The following is a 16,603-nucleotide window of genomic DNA, read 5'->3' on the forward strand; positions in this document are numbered from 1 at the left end:
ACACAGCACACAGGCACACACGCAGCACACAGGCACACACGCAGCACACAGGCACACAAGCAGATTTGCAATTCCGTCTTTGTTAAAATGCAAATGCATTTACGACTGAGGTTGCAGCCTGGAATCACCATGTTGGGCGTGCAAGCCTCAACTTACACAGGCTTGCAGGCATGCAAGGCCAAAAATCTGCATCCATGGATACAGATTCTGGCCTTGCCACTCCCGGAAAACGGGAACACAGGACGCCCTGCACCACGCTGTAAACACAGGCGTACGGGGCCCTGCGTGTGATCACGCAGATCTTGTCCTGCACATAATGGGTAATCTGCGATCAGCACTTGTGTTTACCGCTGAATCAGACCCTAAATACCTGCTTCAATGTGTCGGCAGTGAGGCCATGATTCATACACAGGAGGATGGAGGACAAATGTCCTCATTACTCCAAAAAAATTATTTGTTATTCCTGTTTAGAACTAATCTTGGGTTACTTACCTTAATGCAAGAAGGCACAAAGGTGATTTGAGGATGCAGTAAATGGAACATACTGTAAGTGTAGTTTTCCGTCCACATGCTATCTTAATTTGCTTTTACGTGCAGCTGAAATATACAATTTCATTCACTTACAAATATGATCAGACGATTAAATGATGTATTAAAAGTCTCATGTCTCAGTGCATACACTTGAAATAGTTTACTTGTTAAAGCAATTGGGCAATAGGCTTGAAACAGTTCACAATCGCTGGGCTACAAAAAAAAAAAAAAATTTAAAAATCTTTGCATGTTGAAATAGATTGAAGAGGTACTAAAGTCATTTTTGGATTGTGTGGGGTCGATTTACTTACATGTAAGTTACCCATCGCCGCGAGTATTTGCGGCTTGACGGTATTGTACCTCCGGCTTTACGGATCTTGGGAAGTGGGTGTCATGTGGCCAGCGGGAGACGGGCCTACTCTCCTTAGAGTCCAGGAGAGCCAATCCACGTGCGTGAAAATGCGTTAAAACTTGTACGTCGCATCCATCCTGCGCCGTGTACGCTAGGGTGGGATGAAAAGTGAGTCAAAAAGGAAATTTTTTCCGCATCGATTGCGAGGATCGAAAAAAATTGTATGGCCACTCGAGAAGATAATTGTCGTTTTGTTTTTTAAAATCGGATAATATCTTAGCTGGCCAATCGGCGCCTAAAGATTTCATATTTATGCCCTATAGGCTCTGGCAGCGTTTTTTTTCGTACTGTTTGTTGCGAAGTAGCAGAATACAATAGTTTTGACTCGTAATACACGCCCTGTTCACCGTATAGTGTCATATAGTAAGTACGCTCAACATGGCCGTATCATCTAAAACGCAGTAGTAGGGTATCTGTAGCCCACTGCAGCTCTCAGCTTGTTGCAAACAAATACATGAACAGCCCAGGACTCCCCGCTATGGACAGTAGGCACTCTCTTATTTTCAGAAGTGTGGAGCAACGCTCGATATTTATTGTAGTATGTCTGAACGCGTTCGTCTACGGTTTGCAGGGTGACACTAGGTAATGATGCTTTAGTCCATACAGCTATAATTCTGTTAGCAACAGCCCTGGCGACCTCTGCAGGTGACAGGTTATGACGTGTATGTAACAGAATCTCTTGCGTAGGGGTGTTTCTAGAGAGGAGGGAGCCTGTGTGCAGTCTCCGACATAGGCCCCCTCCTATCTGTCTGGCGGCCGGCAGCGTACTGAGCTGTGCACGGCCAGTACCGGAATTATAGACTCTGGGCACTAGAGTGTGCCCAGATGGCCTGATTCAGACCCGCTCGCGAGTGCATTGCGCTCGCAAGCGGGTCGATGGCCGGGCATTCACTCGCTCCGGGGCTCGCTAAAAACGGGACGGTTGTCGATGTTGATCGACAGCTCGTCTCGTTTTGTAGACGGGGAGGGGGGGTGGCTGGCCAAACGGAGGCGTTCCTGAAGGAATGCCTGCCGTTTGGGGGCGGCCCTACTGACATCACTCGTGATGTCTCTATTAGAGCAAGAGGTTCACTGGGGCTTGCGGGAACGAGACCCTATCACAAGGGTCTCGTCACACCCTGCACCCATTATTCTGTTCTTGCGAATGACATGGAATTGAAGAACTACTTTTTCGTAAGTCGGAAGAACAGGACCATCAAACTCCTGAGGGGTCCCAAAACTAGAACAGTTAGGAGGTGGGGGAGGGGAGTTGTTTTCTTTCTAGTGGAATCGGCCGGAGTCTTATCTGAATCCATCCTAATAATGGAAATGATTGGATGGCGCTCCAATGGATGACTCTTTAATTCCTCAGAGCTGCCCTGGCTCCATCCTGGCTGCCTCAGGGGCATCTTGTACTCGTTGGAGGCTGTCTCTGGGAATCAGTCAGCCTCAGTGATACCTCCCCTCTCTCCGCTGCTGCTAGGCAACCAGACACATTACTAGCTCTGATTGGCTCACTGATATAGTGATAACCAATCAGAGCACAACCTTTAGGGCGACTTAGATATTATGGGATTGTGAAAAACTAAACGGCGGGCGTCTTCTCCAGCGGTTCCACAAATTTTTTTCGACCCTCGCAATCGATGTGGAAACTTTTTTTTTTTTTCAACCCATCCTGTACGCACAGAGGTGCCGCAGCCACTGAGAAGCACGTTACCAGAAACGTATTGGGGAAAGTGCTGGGTGTTCCTGGGCCTCGACCGGGAGGTGGTTATTCAGATGCATGTAAATGGTGCGTGTTATGGGCATGCTCTGGCAGTGTCGCTGGCATGTGGCTGAGGGGGTTACATGCAGAGGCGCTTAATAGCTCACATTGGAAGCCGTACAGTCCTGCTATAGGACTGGTGCAAGTTTTAATGGTGCGACCGAGAGTGACGACTAAAGATGCACTAGGCGGTATTACAGCGTCTACGGATGCTGACAGTGGGCGTCTCAGTCCTCGCACATTCGTACGCACGAAGGTCATACTTGCTGACTTTAATTAACTCTGAGCTTCTCCCAGAGGGTAGATGCAGCTGCCACTTCAGGGCAAAATGGCAAGATTTGCGGGTCCGCGAGGAGGTGGGGCTAAATGATAACCCCGCCCCTCCGTATCTACCTGCGCATTCCCACTATAATCTTCCCATCCTGCCCACTTAATTAGGAAGAGGGTGGGCTGCTGGAGATCCGCCTACTCTTCTTGGAATGCGGGGGGGCCACCCGAAAAATCCTGAGCCTCCTGCAACTTCCGGTAGAGTAGGCAATAAAGGCTGACGTACACCAGGAGAACGGCTGATACTGCCATTAGCATAAAGCCGCAGGCGCTGGCACTAAGGCGCTGGCAGCAGCGTGCGACTCAGAATACGGCCCTAAGTGAAATAAATAAAGCGGAGACTCTGGGCCTGACTGAGGGGTGGACGGTGAGAAGAGTTGTGACCCCATCTTCTTTATGCTATTACCGCAGCCAATGGGATTCGTACAGAGACGCCCGCCGGCTGCCTCGCAACTCCGCTAATAAGTCACACCATCGAATGCACATCGGTCTCGCATTATCGGACGTAAGGACATAACGCACGCCTATGTAAGGACATAACGCACGCCTATGTAAGGACATAACGCACGCCTATGTAAGGACATAACGCACGCCTATGTAAGGACATAACGCACGCCTATGTAAGGACATAACGCACGCCTATGTAAGGACATAACGTACGCCTATGTAAGGACATAACGCACGCCTATGTAAGGACATAACGCACGCCTATGTAAGGACATAACGCACGCCTATGTAAGGACATAACGTACGCCTATGTAAGGACATAACGCATGCCTATGTAAGGACATAACGTACACCTATGTAAGGACATTACCGCGCTGAAGGTCATGTTGTGCGCCATTGTCTGTCCTACAGCCAAGAGAGAGAGCACACTGCTGCCAAGACAGCCTGACAGGAGGCAGCAAAAGACAGCTTGGACTGAGAACACGGAGCAGCACAGGCTGCTGATTATACTCCCTGTATGTAAAACATACTAAATTGGAGACTGTCTTCTTTGCTGACATGAAGAACTAAATCCACTCTGTCAATCACACATGCCCATTAGATGACTAACGCTGCGCCCACACATGACGTGTAGGCAGAGAATATGCTCCCGTCGCTGCCTGTGCACAAAACAGATACCATCTTTTATTTACCTCACCACTGACAAAAATATCGCCTTATGTCATGCACAGCCTTGTCGTCCTCTCATTGCTGCAAGGAGGCAGAGCTCAGGGTGCAGGTGGGAAGGGAGGCTGCAGAACTGAGAGTGCAGATGCAAAAATGGGAGGCTGCAGATCTCAGAGTACAGATGAAAGGGAGGCTGCAGATCTCAGAGTACAGGTGAAAGGGAGGCTGCAGATCTCAGAGTACAGGTGAAAGGGAGGCTGCAGATCGCAGAGTACAGGTGAAAGGGAGGCTGCAGATCTCAGAGTACAGGTGAAAGGGAGGCTGCAGATCGCAGAGTACAGGTGAAAGGGGAGGCTGCAGATCTCAGAGTACAGGTGAAAAGGGAGACTGCAGATCTCAGTACAGGTGAAAGGGAGGCTGCAGATCTTAGGGGAAAAGTGAGGCTGCGGATCTTAGGGAATAGGTGAAAAGTGAGGCTGCGGGTGATAGGTGAAACGGGAGGCTGCGGATCTTGAGAAATAGGTGAAAAGGGAGGCTGTAGATCTTGAGGAATAGGTGAGAAGGGAGGCTGCAGATCTCAGAGTACAGGTGAAAGGGAGGCTGCAGATCTTAGGGGAAAAGTGAGGCTGCGGATCTTAGGGAATAGGTGAAAAGTGAGGCTGCGGATCATAGGTGATAGGTGAAACGGGAGGCTGCGGATCTTGGGGAATAGGTGAAAATAGAGGCTGTGGATCTTGGGAAATAGGTGAAAAGGGTGGTTGCAGAACTTTGAGATCGGCAACCTCCCTTTTCACCTATTCCCTAAGTTCTGCAGCCTCCCTTTTCATGAATGATATCGCTGAACTCTCTCCTTTGACATACCTGGTGTGCTGGATGAACGATATTGTTCATCCACACACCAAAGATATCACTAACGATGAACGACCAATGATCGCAAACCCCTATGGAAAATTAACGATATCGTCCAGATTGGCCTGCATGCCTGATGGACGATATCGTTATCGTCCAGCGGGAGCGCGCATCGTTGGTCGGTCATTGCATACACGCGGAACGATATGAACGATATATCTTTGAACTATATCGTTATCGTTCATATCGTTAAGATATATTGTTCCGTGTGTATGCACCTTTAGGGAATAGGTGAAAAGGGAGGCTGCAGAATTTGGAATAGGTGAAAAGGGAGCCTGCCGATCTCAGAGTAGATTTGAAAAGAGAGGTTGCATACCTTAGGGAATCGATGAAAGGGGGGCTGCAGATCTCAGAGTACAGGGGAAAAGGGAGGCTGTGGATCTTAAGGAATAGGTGAAAAGGGAGGCTGTGGATCTTAGGGAATAGGCTAAAAGGAGGTTGTGGATCTTGGGGAATAGGTGAAAAGGGAGGCTGTTGATTTTATGGAATAGGTTAAGAGGAGGCAGATCTCAGAGTACAGGTGAAAAGGGCGGCTGCAGACCTTAAGGAATAAGTGAAAAGGGAGGCTGCAGATCTCAGAGTAAAGGTGAAAAGGGAGGCTGCAGATCTTACGGAATAAGTGAAAAGGGAGGCTGCAGATCTTACGGAATAAGTGAAAAGGGAGGCTGCAGATCTTACGGAATAGGTGAAAAGGGAGGCTGCAGATCTTACGGAATAAGTGAAAAATGAGGCTGCAGATCTTACGGAATAGGTGAAAAGGGAGGCTGCAGATCTTACGGAATAAGTGAAAAGGGAGGCTGTAACATGTAACCAGAGGTATTTCTGTGTGTGCAGTACACTTTGAAAGCTATGTAACATACAAGGATGCACCGAGCAGTATTACAGTGTTCGCAGAGGCTAACAGTGGCGTCTCAGTTCTTGCACGTTGGGTCACATGGATGGACACAAGGGAAGGCGTTTGTAGCGGTGACGCTGCTGTTTGCCCTTTTCTGTGCGATTCAGAATCAGGCTGGTGTGTGATAAGTAATATGGGAAACAGCAACATAAGCATTTGGAGGGGATACATACGTCTTGTTGATACTGATGATGTCAACAATGTATATGCCGACAGCATTATGGCAGATTTCCAACACTATTCTAATGTTAGATAAAGTGTTGTAAGGGTGTCGGCATTATGACCTTATACATTATTGTAAAAGCATCTTGTTTAAAGTTAGAATGCCGACACCGTTACAGTGATTTATATAACATTCGGAACAGTGTCGGCAATCTCCTGTCAATATAATTCTGTTGACATATTGACTGTTGACAGCAGCAACATTGACATAGTCACTACCTTCCCATTTGCAGACTATAGATGTGTGTTATGCTGGAGGTCGGCGCAAGTGACATCACTGACACTGGTGAGAGGGGTCAGAGGTCATATCAACTGTCACATATGATAAAGTCTTCTTCATAGATGAAACGCGTTGGGCTCACGACACTTGACCTATGATTCCTCTATGGATAAGATAAGCGCTTATTTATTTATTTTAATTTCTTGTAATTTGCAGAAACAGTACACACTGCCTTTATTTCTCTATTATACGCTGATCTTATTCATTCTATGGTGACCAAGATAAGCAAAGAAGTCATTACTAACCACGTGTTGGGTGGGATGGTTTTATAACACACACTAGTTGGTGTTTTTATTTTCCTTCACTGGCACTAGTGCTTCATATTGACCTGCCATCGCAATGTAAGAGCTGCCACTTACTAAGGGACGACGGGTGTGAATAAAATTGCATTTGTATTTTGAGATATTCCTGATTTTAAAGGTGAGTAATAATACCCGAACGCCCGCTATTTCTTCCATGTACAAAATTACAGTACGTACAGTGCCTTGCAAAAGTATTCACCCCCTTGGCTTTTTACCTTTTTTGTTACATTACAACCTGTCATTTATTTTTATTTTTTTATCTGAATTTCATGTGATGGATCTGCCCAAAATAGTCTCATTTGGTGAAGGGAAATGAGAAAAATTTATATAAAACAGAATCTTTATTAATAAAATTCTGAAAGTTGGCACCTGCATATGTAATCACCCCCTTTGCTATGGAGCCCCTCAAAAGTTCTGGTGCAACCAATTACCTTCAGAAGTCACATAATTAGTGAAATGAAGTCCCCCTGTGTGACATCTAAGTGTCACATGATCTGTCAGTATAAACTCACCTTTCCTGAAAGGCCCCAGAGGCTACAACACCACTAAGCAAGAGGCATCACACCATGAGGACCAAGGAGCTCTCCAAACACGTCAGGGACAGAGTTGTTGAGAAGTACAATTCTGGGTTATAAAAAAAAATATCCAAATCTTTGATGATCCCCCGGAGCACCATCAAATCCATCATCATCAAATGGAAAGAACATGGTACCATAACAAACCTGCCAAGAGAGGGCCGCCCACCAAAACTCACAGACCGGGCAGGGAGGGCATTAATCAGAGAGGCAGCACAGAGACCAAAGGTAACCCTGAAGGAGCTGCAGAGATCCACAGCAGAGACTGGTGTATCTGTGCATGTGACCACAATAAGCCGTACACTCCATAGAGCTGGGCTTTATGGAAGAGTGGCCAGAAAAAAGCCATTACTTAGTGATAAAAATAAGAAGACACGATTTCAGTTTGCCAAAAGGCATGTGGGCGACTCCCCAAATGTATGGAGGAAGGTGCTCTGGTCAGATGAGACTAAAATTTAACTTTTCGGCCACCAAGGAAAACGCTATGTCTGGCGCAAACCCAACACATGCCATCACCCCAAGACCACCATCCCCACAGTGACACATGGCGGTGGCAGCATCATGCTGTGGGGATGTATTCTGCAGCAGGGACTGGGAAACTGATTCGAGTGGAGGGAAAGATGGATGGTGCTAAATACAGGGATATTCTTGAGCAAAACCTGTGTCAGTCTGCCTGTGATTAGAGACTGGGACGGAGATTCACCTTCCAGCAGGACAATGACCAGAAGCATACTGCTAAAGCAACACTCCAGTGGTTTAAGGGGAAACATTTAATGTGTTGGAATGGCCGAGTCACAGCCCAGATCTCGATCCAATTGTGAATCTGTGGTCAGCCTTGAAGATTACTGTTCACAAGCGGAAACCATCCAACATGAAGAAGGAGCTGGAACAGTTTTGCCTTGAGGAACGGGCAAAAATCCCAGGGGCAAGATGTGGCAAGCTCATAGAGACTTATCCAAAGCGACTTGCAGCTGTAATTGCTACAAAAGGTGGCTCAACAAAGGGCCTGATTCAGAGCCGGTCGCTATTTGCGCTCGCTCGTCCAGAAAATAGGGGTGTCTATTCATATGAACCGTTCGCTGTTTGCGGTCTGTTCACGCCTCTAGGTCTGAACGAGCGAACAAAACTTGCGGTTGTTTTTTGGGAAACTACGCCCCCTGGCCGCTCGCATCCTACGTCATGTCCGCTATTTATTAGATTAATCGAGTACATCGAACAGGGTATGAGCTGCTCGTTATTCTTGTGGTTGGCTTTTGCTACCACAATTTTGCGAGCAGTTCTGGCTAAAAAAAAACCCAGTGACGTGGGCAATGACGCTGCTGTTTTAATTATGCACACCCATAAAACGCCCGTTTTGACCTTTAAGCACGCCTGCGATCGGATCTCCACTCCCCGTTTTCAAGCACCTTCCCCTGTTACCACCCACATACGCCTCATCCTGTCACTCAAATTAGCAGGCATTCGCTATTTTGCGAGCACATGAATTTCGGCCGCACTGACTGGTTCGCGCATGCGTATATCGATCCGTACGCATGCGCAGTTTGGCAAACATCGCTCGGAGCGAACGAGCTGCCGCTTACGAGTGGCTCTGAATCAGGCCCAAAGTACTGACCTTAGGGGGGTGAATAGTTATGCACGCTGAAGTTTTCTGTTATGTTGTCCTAAATGTTGTTTGATTCACAATATAAAAAAAACACAACGTCACAGTTGTAGGCATGTTCTGTGAATGAAATGATGCACACCTTCACGCAATCCATTTCAATTCCAGGTTGTGAGGCAACAAAACATGAAAAATGCAAAAGGGGGTGAATACTTTTACAAGGCACTGTATATGCACCACAGGGGAAAGCACGAATGTAATTATTTACTGCAACTATTTTCCGATGCTTGATAGAGATAGTAATTGTTATTTCGTATGGTGTCTTCTTTCAGGTTTCCGATAGGGCCAGACGACCACCTGAAATCTGTGACTGGCGTGGGGGAGACTGTAGCATTAGACATGGGATTGTAAAGATCAATATTCTCTCCTGGTTTTTTCATGGTGAGTATATTGAATTCTTTCATCACGGTTCATGGCGCTGTATGGTCCGATCTGTCCTTAGCTCTTCCACTACGAGAGATCTGTGTACAGTAGCTTCATTGCAGCGCTGTGGATATTGCAGCAGTAATGTGTTGGTTGCTGCACAATCCGGACTCATCTAATGGTGAGTTCTCAAAAGTAGACAAATACACTGCTTTTAAGAGGTAGAGAAATGTGAGCTGTGGTATCATTTTTGCAATGGCAGAACAATGCTGTGTATTCAGAGAATCCTGCAGATGTTGTTCAGTGGAGGCTGCCATATTTCTGTGAAATCCCCCACAGCAGTACACAGTATGTTCAGACGGTTGGCAATTTAGAGAAGTGCGCAGACTCCTCTGTCTTGGTTTTGGTTCTAAATCATCGTCTTGTTTTGGTTTTGGTTTAGGCAAAACCACCCTTTAGTGCTTTGGTTCGGTTTCAGTTTTGGATTTTTTAAAACAAATGATAACAGCTAAAATCATGTACTTGGACTTGTTTTTGTTCCTATAGTATTATTAACATCAGTAATATTCATTTCCAGCAGTGTCCAGCCAATTTTGACCTCCTCAACACCCCTAAAATCATGAGGGAGGGACTTAAATGCAATTCAAAATACGCAAGATCCAGTTTTAGGATGCGAGTTCCGAACTTGGCAAGTAGATCTGAGTCAGGACTTGGAACTACTCAGAACCCAAAGTGATCCTCTACTGACCACACCGCATACAGCAACCAGTGTATCTAATCATGTATTACCCAATCCGATTCTCCTGCAGCGCCCTCTACTGACCACACAACATACAGCAACCAATGTTTCTAATCATGTATTACCCAATCCGATTCTCCTGCAGCCCCTCTACTGACCACACCACATACAGCAACCAGTGTATCCAATCATGTATTACCCAATCTTATTCTCCTGCAGCGCCCTCTACTGACCACACAACATACAGCAACCAGTGTATCTAATCATGTATTACCCAATCCGATTCTCCTGCAGCGCCCTTTACTGACCACACCGCATACAGCAACCAGCGTCCATAATTACGCATTACCCAATCTGATTCTCTTGCAGCCCCTCTACTGACCACACCACATACAGCAACCAGTTTATCTAATCATATATTACCCAATCTGATTTTCCTGCAGTGCCCTCTACTGACAACACCGCATACAGCAACCAGTGTATCTAATCATGTATTATCCAATCCGATTTTCCTGCAGCGCCCTCTACTGACCACACCGCATACAGCAACCAGTGTATCTAATCATGTATTACCCAATCCGATTCTCCTGCAGCCCCTCTACTCACCACACAACATACAGCAACAATGTTTCTAGTCATGTATTACCCAATCTGATTCTCCTGCAGCCCCTCTACTGACTACATCGCATACAGCAACCAGCGTCCGTAATTACGCATTACCCAATCTGATTCTCTTGCAGCCCCTCTACTGACCACACCACATACAGCAACCAGTTTATCTAATCATATATTACCAAATCTGATTCTCCTGCAGTGCCCTCTACTGACCACACCACATGCAGCAACCAGTTCATCCAATCATGTATTACCCAATCTGATTCTCCTGCAGCGCCCTCTACTGACCACACCACATACAGCAACCAGTGTTTTTTATCATGTATTACCCAATCTAATTCTCCTCCAGCGCCCTCTACTGTCAACACCGCATGCAACAACCAGTGTAAGTAATTACGCATTACCCAATCTGATTCTCCTGCAGTACCCTCTACGTAACACGGCACATACATCAAGCAATGTATTTAGTCATGCAATACCTAGAACAAATGTGATGCACTGACAAACACAGTGCTGCAGGATTTCTGGCTGCGAAAAACATAAAATCTTTCCCTAGTGCAGTGGTTCTCAAACTCGGTCCTCAGGACCCCACACATGTCACATTTTCCGGTCACCCAGCAGGGGCACAGGTGTAGTCATTACTCACTCACATTTTAAAGCATCCACAGATGGAGCTAATTATTTCAGCCAGCAGAAGATCGCCTTTGGAAGGAAAAACGTTAATTTTCTTAATACATCGATGGTAATATAGCATAGTGGCCATCAATTGTTACCAACTATGCGATAGATGACCATTGATGGTTTCACAACCAATGGTCATCCCTTTTCTTTGACTGACTGTCCTGTGGGACAATCAGAACCTGGGTGCGGGGCTTTGCAGGTGTCGGGGCCGGAGCTGTGCTTCGGGTCTAGGCACCTTGTAAAAAAAAAAAAAAAGTTGATTATGCTGTGCCATCGATGGAGGGAAACCATCTGGTTCTCCCCTATCGGTGGTGAAAGCATTTGACATCGCCTATAAACCATCGATTATTATGGGTCATCGATGGTCGATGCCCATCCCTATCCTGAACTCTGTAGCAAACATTGGGGGATGTTGAGTGACAGCACGCCCCCTTCGGTGGGTGGGTCGGGGGGGTGGCTGCCCAGACGGGGGGCGGCCCCACTGACATCACAAGTGATGTCAGTGGAAGAGCTTTCGGCTTTGTTTGAGCCAAAAGCTCTCTGGGGCTTGCGGCCACGAGACCCTACCACAAGGGTCTCGTCGCAATCCCGATGGTCGCGATGGTCTTGACCATCGCGACCATCATCATGGCCGCTCGCTATAGCTGTGGGTGGTCACCCACAGCTATGTGAGCGGCCAGGAGGCCGTTCTAAAAAAAAAAAATAGCCCGGCCCTGATTCAGAGCGAGCGCTCTGTCAGAGCGTCCGGCTCTGAATCAGGGCTACTGTACCCTATACAGGTTTTCCCTAACAGACAGGACAGTGAATGCCATGAGCCGATCATAGAGCAAGCTGATAGCATTCAGGGAGATGTCCTGCATTGCTCTCTGCCGCCAGATTTCATTGAGAAGACTTTACAGATTTCCTATCAGCCAATATACAGAAACCTTGATCTGCCTAGAGCACTTGGCCACTGAGCCAAGTGGCCAAGTGCCAAGCCATGTTGGGGGTAGAACACAAATACCTACTCGCCCAGACTCCCAAATGTCGGTCACCCTACCACTTCAGCTTCTCTAGTTTGAGTCCCGGTCGGGGCAGAGCCTTGATGACCTGGATCATGCACCCCATAATTTCCCCTTGGCAAGGTCCATAAAATAGGAAAGTATGAAGCAGCGTTTTGGGCATCTGCCTCCCCTACCTCAGCCCTGCTGGAGAACCGTAGCGTATCTAAGCCAGCAGCAGATACTCTGCCCATTGTCACCAATAAACTGATATATTTTCCCCATGTGCGTTCATTATCTGAAGCGTCACGCAAGGTGTCGATGTGTAGGCACACTGTACTGATTGTTGCAGTGTACATTTACAAATTGTTGTTATGACATTTATAGTTAAGGTATCGGAATCTGAGTGGCATGTAATGTGGCCACAATTCCCGCGAGTCCCAAGTGAACATCTCCGGGATTCTCAGTTGGACGCATCTATGCGACTACACGGTCCCCAGCTCTACGCTTGCAGGAGTAGCTGTCATCACTATTATCAGCATGTGTACCAGCCCCGTCTTTTGCGCTGGAGAGACAACGCGAATCGTCCAGATCTCTGCAAACATTCACATCTGAATAGGACACAACTCTGTACATGCCCACAGAAAACTAATTCTATGTGCAATAGCCCTATTGCCACTCAGCAACGCCCATCCAGCCATCGGCGAGACGGCACTGATATGCGCACAACTCAAATTGGTCATATAATGCGTGTGTTGCCCGCGACACATGCGTAGTTTGTTAGAAATTGCTTGATCCATCCACATTTGCGCAACTTAGAATCAGGCCCAAGATGGCCGTACAGTAGTTCTGTCTACACCTTTCCTTTCCCTAGTAATGGACGGACATGTACCTATTGTGGATTTTAACTTAACCATAGTACTATGGGCCAAATGTAATTCCACAACCAGCTCCGGACTCTTTCTAGCGGGGGTGGGGGGGGTGGGGTGGAAGGGGTAATGCTACAGCCAGGGAAAACCTTTCACCGGCTTCCCCCGGCCAAAGCATTACCCCTGACCGCTAGTCAGCCCAGGCTGGGGATCCCTGCGGAGTTGGGGACCCCCTCCCAATAAAGGGGTCCCCCTCTCCAGGGTACCCCAGGCCTAGACTGATAGCCCGGAGCTATCCCCGACACCCCAGGGCGGTGGGTGCCGGGTTGATAGAGTAATTGTGTTTAGTGTAAATTAAAGGGTTAAATAGTGTCTTTAGTTGTGGAACTACATGTACCAGCAAGCCTCCCCCGCATGCTGGTATTTGTAAAACCACAAACCAGCATGCGGGGCATTACGGGCCCACTGGCACTTGTAGTTCCCCAACTAAAGAAATATGTAAAAAAACACAAACACACACCGTGATAGTAATCCATAGGGGCTCCTTAAAGAAAAAAACCAACCCTCCTCCATCCCCGCGACTAACATTAAGGACGACCCGGCTTACCTTCATTCAAGCAGCCGTCCTCCTGGATTCCTGTTGTCGGTATTTTGGCGCCTATCTTAGATCCCTTGTCGGGCTTCCAGCGTCGGGATTGATGCCGCCAGTCTCATAACTACATCTCGGTCAGCGGCTGCATCCTTCTCTTCAGTTGCGCGGATGGACATTCTGCGCTTCCATAGGTCAGGTGCATGTTCGATGGTGCCACCCACGGTGCATCTTAATACGCAAAGCGGAGGATTAGCGCAGCTTATGGTGGGCGTCCCTGTACCAATCCCATCAGCTGCAGGCTTAGCGTAGAGTTGCAGTCGTGGCTGCGTAGAAAAACCCCGTCAGGCCAGCTTTATCCTCCAGCACTGAGGGCCTAATTCTGACCCACTCGCGAGCGCTGAGCGCTCGCAAGCGGGTCGATGGTGCCCTAATGCGCATGCACACGACGGAGGGAGCTCCGTCGTGCGCATGCGCGAGACCCGCATAGCGACAGCCAAGCTGTCGCTATGGGTCTCGCACCAAAGGGGGCGTGCTGTTGATGGTGAGTGACAGCACGCCCCCTTTTGTGGGCGTGCCGGGGGCGTTGCTGCCCAGACCGAGGCGTTCCCATGGGAACGCCTACCGTCTGGGTCCGGCCCCACTTACATCACTAGTGATGTCAGTGGGAGTATTTTGGCTCTGATAGAGCCAAAAGCACTCCTGGGCTTGCGGCAGCGAGACCCTACCGCAGGGTCTCGTCGCAAGCCCGATGGTCGCAATGGTCGTGACCAGGAGGCCGCTCCATTTTTAGGTAGGAGGGCCCTGATTCAGAGCGAGCGCTCTGGTCAGAGCGTCCGGCTCTGAATCAGGGCCTGAGGACCTGATTCAGAGCCGAACGCTCTGACCAGAGCGCTCGCTCTGAATCAGGGCCCTCCTCGATGAAAATGGAGCGGCCTCCTGGCCGCTCGCATAGCTGTGGGTGACCATGATGATGGTCGCGATGGTCTTGACCATCGCGACCATCGGACTTGCGATGGAGACCCTGCGGTAGGGTCTCGCTGCCGCAAGCCCTGGAGTGATTTTGGCTCTATCAGAGCCAAAATCACTCCCACTGACATCACTAGTGATGTCAGTGGGGCCAGCTTGAGACGGTAGGCGTTCCCATGGGAATGCCTCCGTCTGGCAGGCACGCCCACCAAAGGGGCGTGCTGTCAATCAACATCGACAGCACGCCCCCTTTGGTGCGAGACCCGGAGCGATGGAGAGCCCGTCGCTCACTCCGTCGTGCGCATGCGCAGTGGGGGAACATCGACCTGCTTGCGAGCGTCCTGCGCTCGTGAGCGGGTCTGAATGACCCCCTGAGTCTCTTAGTGTCTGGATAATGATGATTAGTAATCAGACAACTGAGCTGAAAGCCACCATTCCCGGCACAGGTCCTAACCAGTCGCATGTTTTGAGACTTGTGATTCCTAATTACACACTGCAGACTATGTGCTAATGATCTGCATGTTATGCAAAACCTGAGGTGTTATCTTAATTACACCTTATTCAAAGAAACACTGTTAATTTAATGTCATGAAGTAACACATTACTTAAATCACATTTAACGTGTGTCTTACGTCCATGCGTAATATAAGGCTTCCGCGAGACAGTAACAGAAAATTATAGAGGATTGTAATAATTTATTTTATTTTAAACCCCCATAACTACTCATTCAGTGATGAGCATCTTGTGGCTCTTCAGCCTGTGTAGAGCGATCACTATTTAAACGTGATCTATACACGAGATCCCCGTGTCCTGGCTGGCACACATCACCCTGAGGATTCTTGCACATATTGGCTTTGCAGCTACGGTATATAAAGTCAGACCAGACCCCACACACCCTTCTAAAACTTTTATTACAATTTAAAAAATACCTTTGTCTCTAGGACCTAAAATATCATCAGACCTTCTGCCAACTAAAGGTACTGTAATTGCTGGGTGCACTAATTACTTAAAAGTTAATTTTTGCAACAATTGTGGGAAAGTGTATTTTATTTTATTTAGTTTTGTTGGTTTTTTTCATGGATAAATTCCTTAAAAAGATATCTATTCACATACACTAACCAAATGGAAACTCTGGCCCTGATTCAGAGCCGGACGCTCTGACAGAGCGCTCGCTCTGAATCAGGGCCGTCCTAGCTAAAATTGGAGCGGCCTCCTGACCGCTCGCATAGCTGTGGGTGACCACCCACAGCTATAGCGAGCGGCCAAAATGATGGTCGCGATGGTCATGACCATCGCGACCATGGGGCTTGCGACAAGACCCTGCGGTAGGGTCTCGCTGCCGCAAGCCCTGAAGTGCTTTTGGCTGTATCAGAGCCGAAAGCACTCCCACTTACATCACTAGTGATGTCAGTGGGGCCAGCCCCAGACAGTAGGCGTTCCCATGGAAACGCCTTCGTCTGGGCAGCCACGCCCCCGGCACGCCCACAAAAGGGGGCGTGCTGTCAATCACCATTGACAGCACGCCCCCTTTGGTGCGAGACCCATAACGACGGCTTGGCCGTCATTATTCGGGTCTCGCGCATGCGCACTTAGGCAACATCGACCCGCTTGCGAGCGCTCACCGCTCGCGAGCGGCTCTGAATTAGGCCCTCTATTTTTCTGAAATATATATATGTCATTTTCTTAGGATAACATTTTTATTTTTTTTACAAAAACAAAATAAAATGATAGTAACCCGGCAAAGTGAAGAAGAGTCTGCGCTAAGGCCGGATTTCGGTGTTCCCTCCTCGCCTGATCTGATCATCTGCAACTTTTTGTGAAGTGCCCT

At 48.0% G+C, this 16,603-nt stretch overlaps 1 protein-coding gene across 2 annotated transcripts in view; it reads left to right on the top strand.

The window, feature by feature from the left end:
• Positions 1-16,603, top strand: part of PTPN5 (protein tyrosine phosphatase non-receptor type 5) — a 167,789-nt gene that overhangs the window by 83,432 nt on the left and 67,754 nt on the right. The window contains exon 2 of one of the 2 annotated variants that reach the window (XM_088451781.1): positions 9,243-9,351. The exons of the other annotated variant lie outside the window; for it this stretch is intronic. The gene's annotated coding sequence lies outside the window, so the exon portion shown is untranslated. The remainder of the gene's footprint in view (positions 1-9,242; positions 9,352-16,603) is intronic. 2 annotated transcript variants of the gene reach the window in all.

This window comes from Taudactylus pleione, unplaced genomic scaffold (assembly GCF_031769625.1).
Source record: "Taudactylus pleione unplaced genomic scaffold, aTauple2 ptg000027l, whole genome shotgun sequence".
NCBI classification, from domain to species: domain Eukaryota; kingdom Metazoa; phylum Chordata; class Amphibia; order Anura; family Myobatrachidae; genus Taudactylus; species Taudactylus pleione.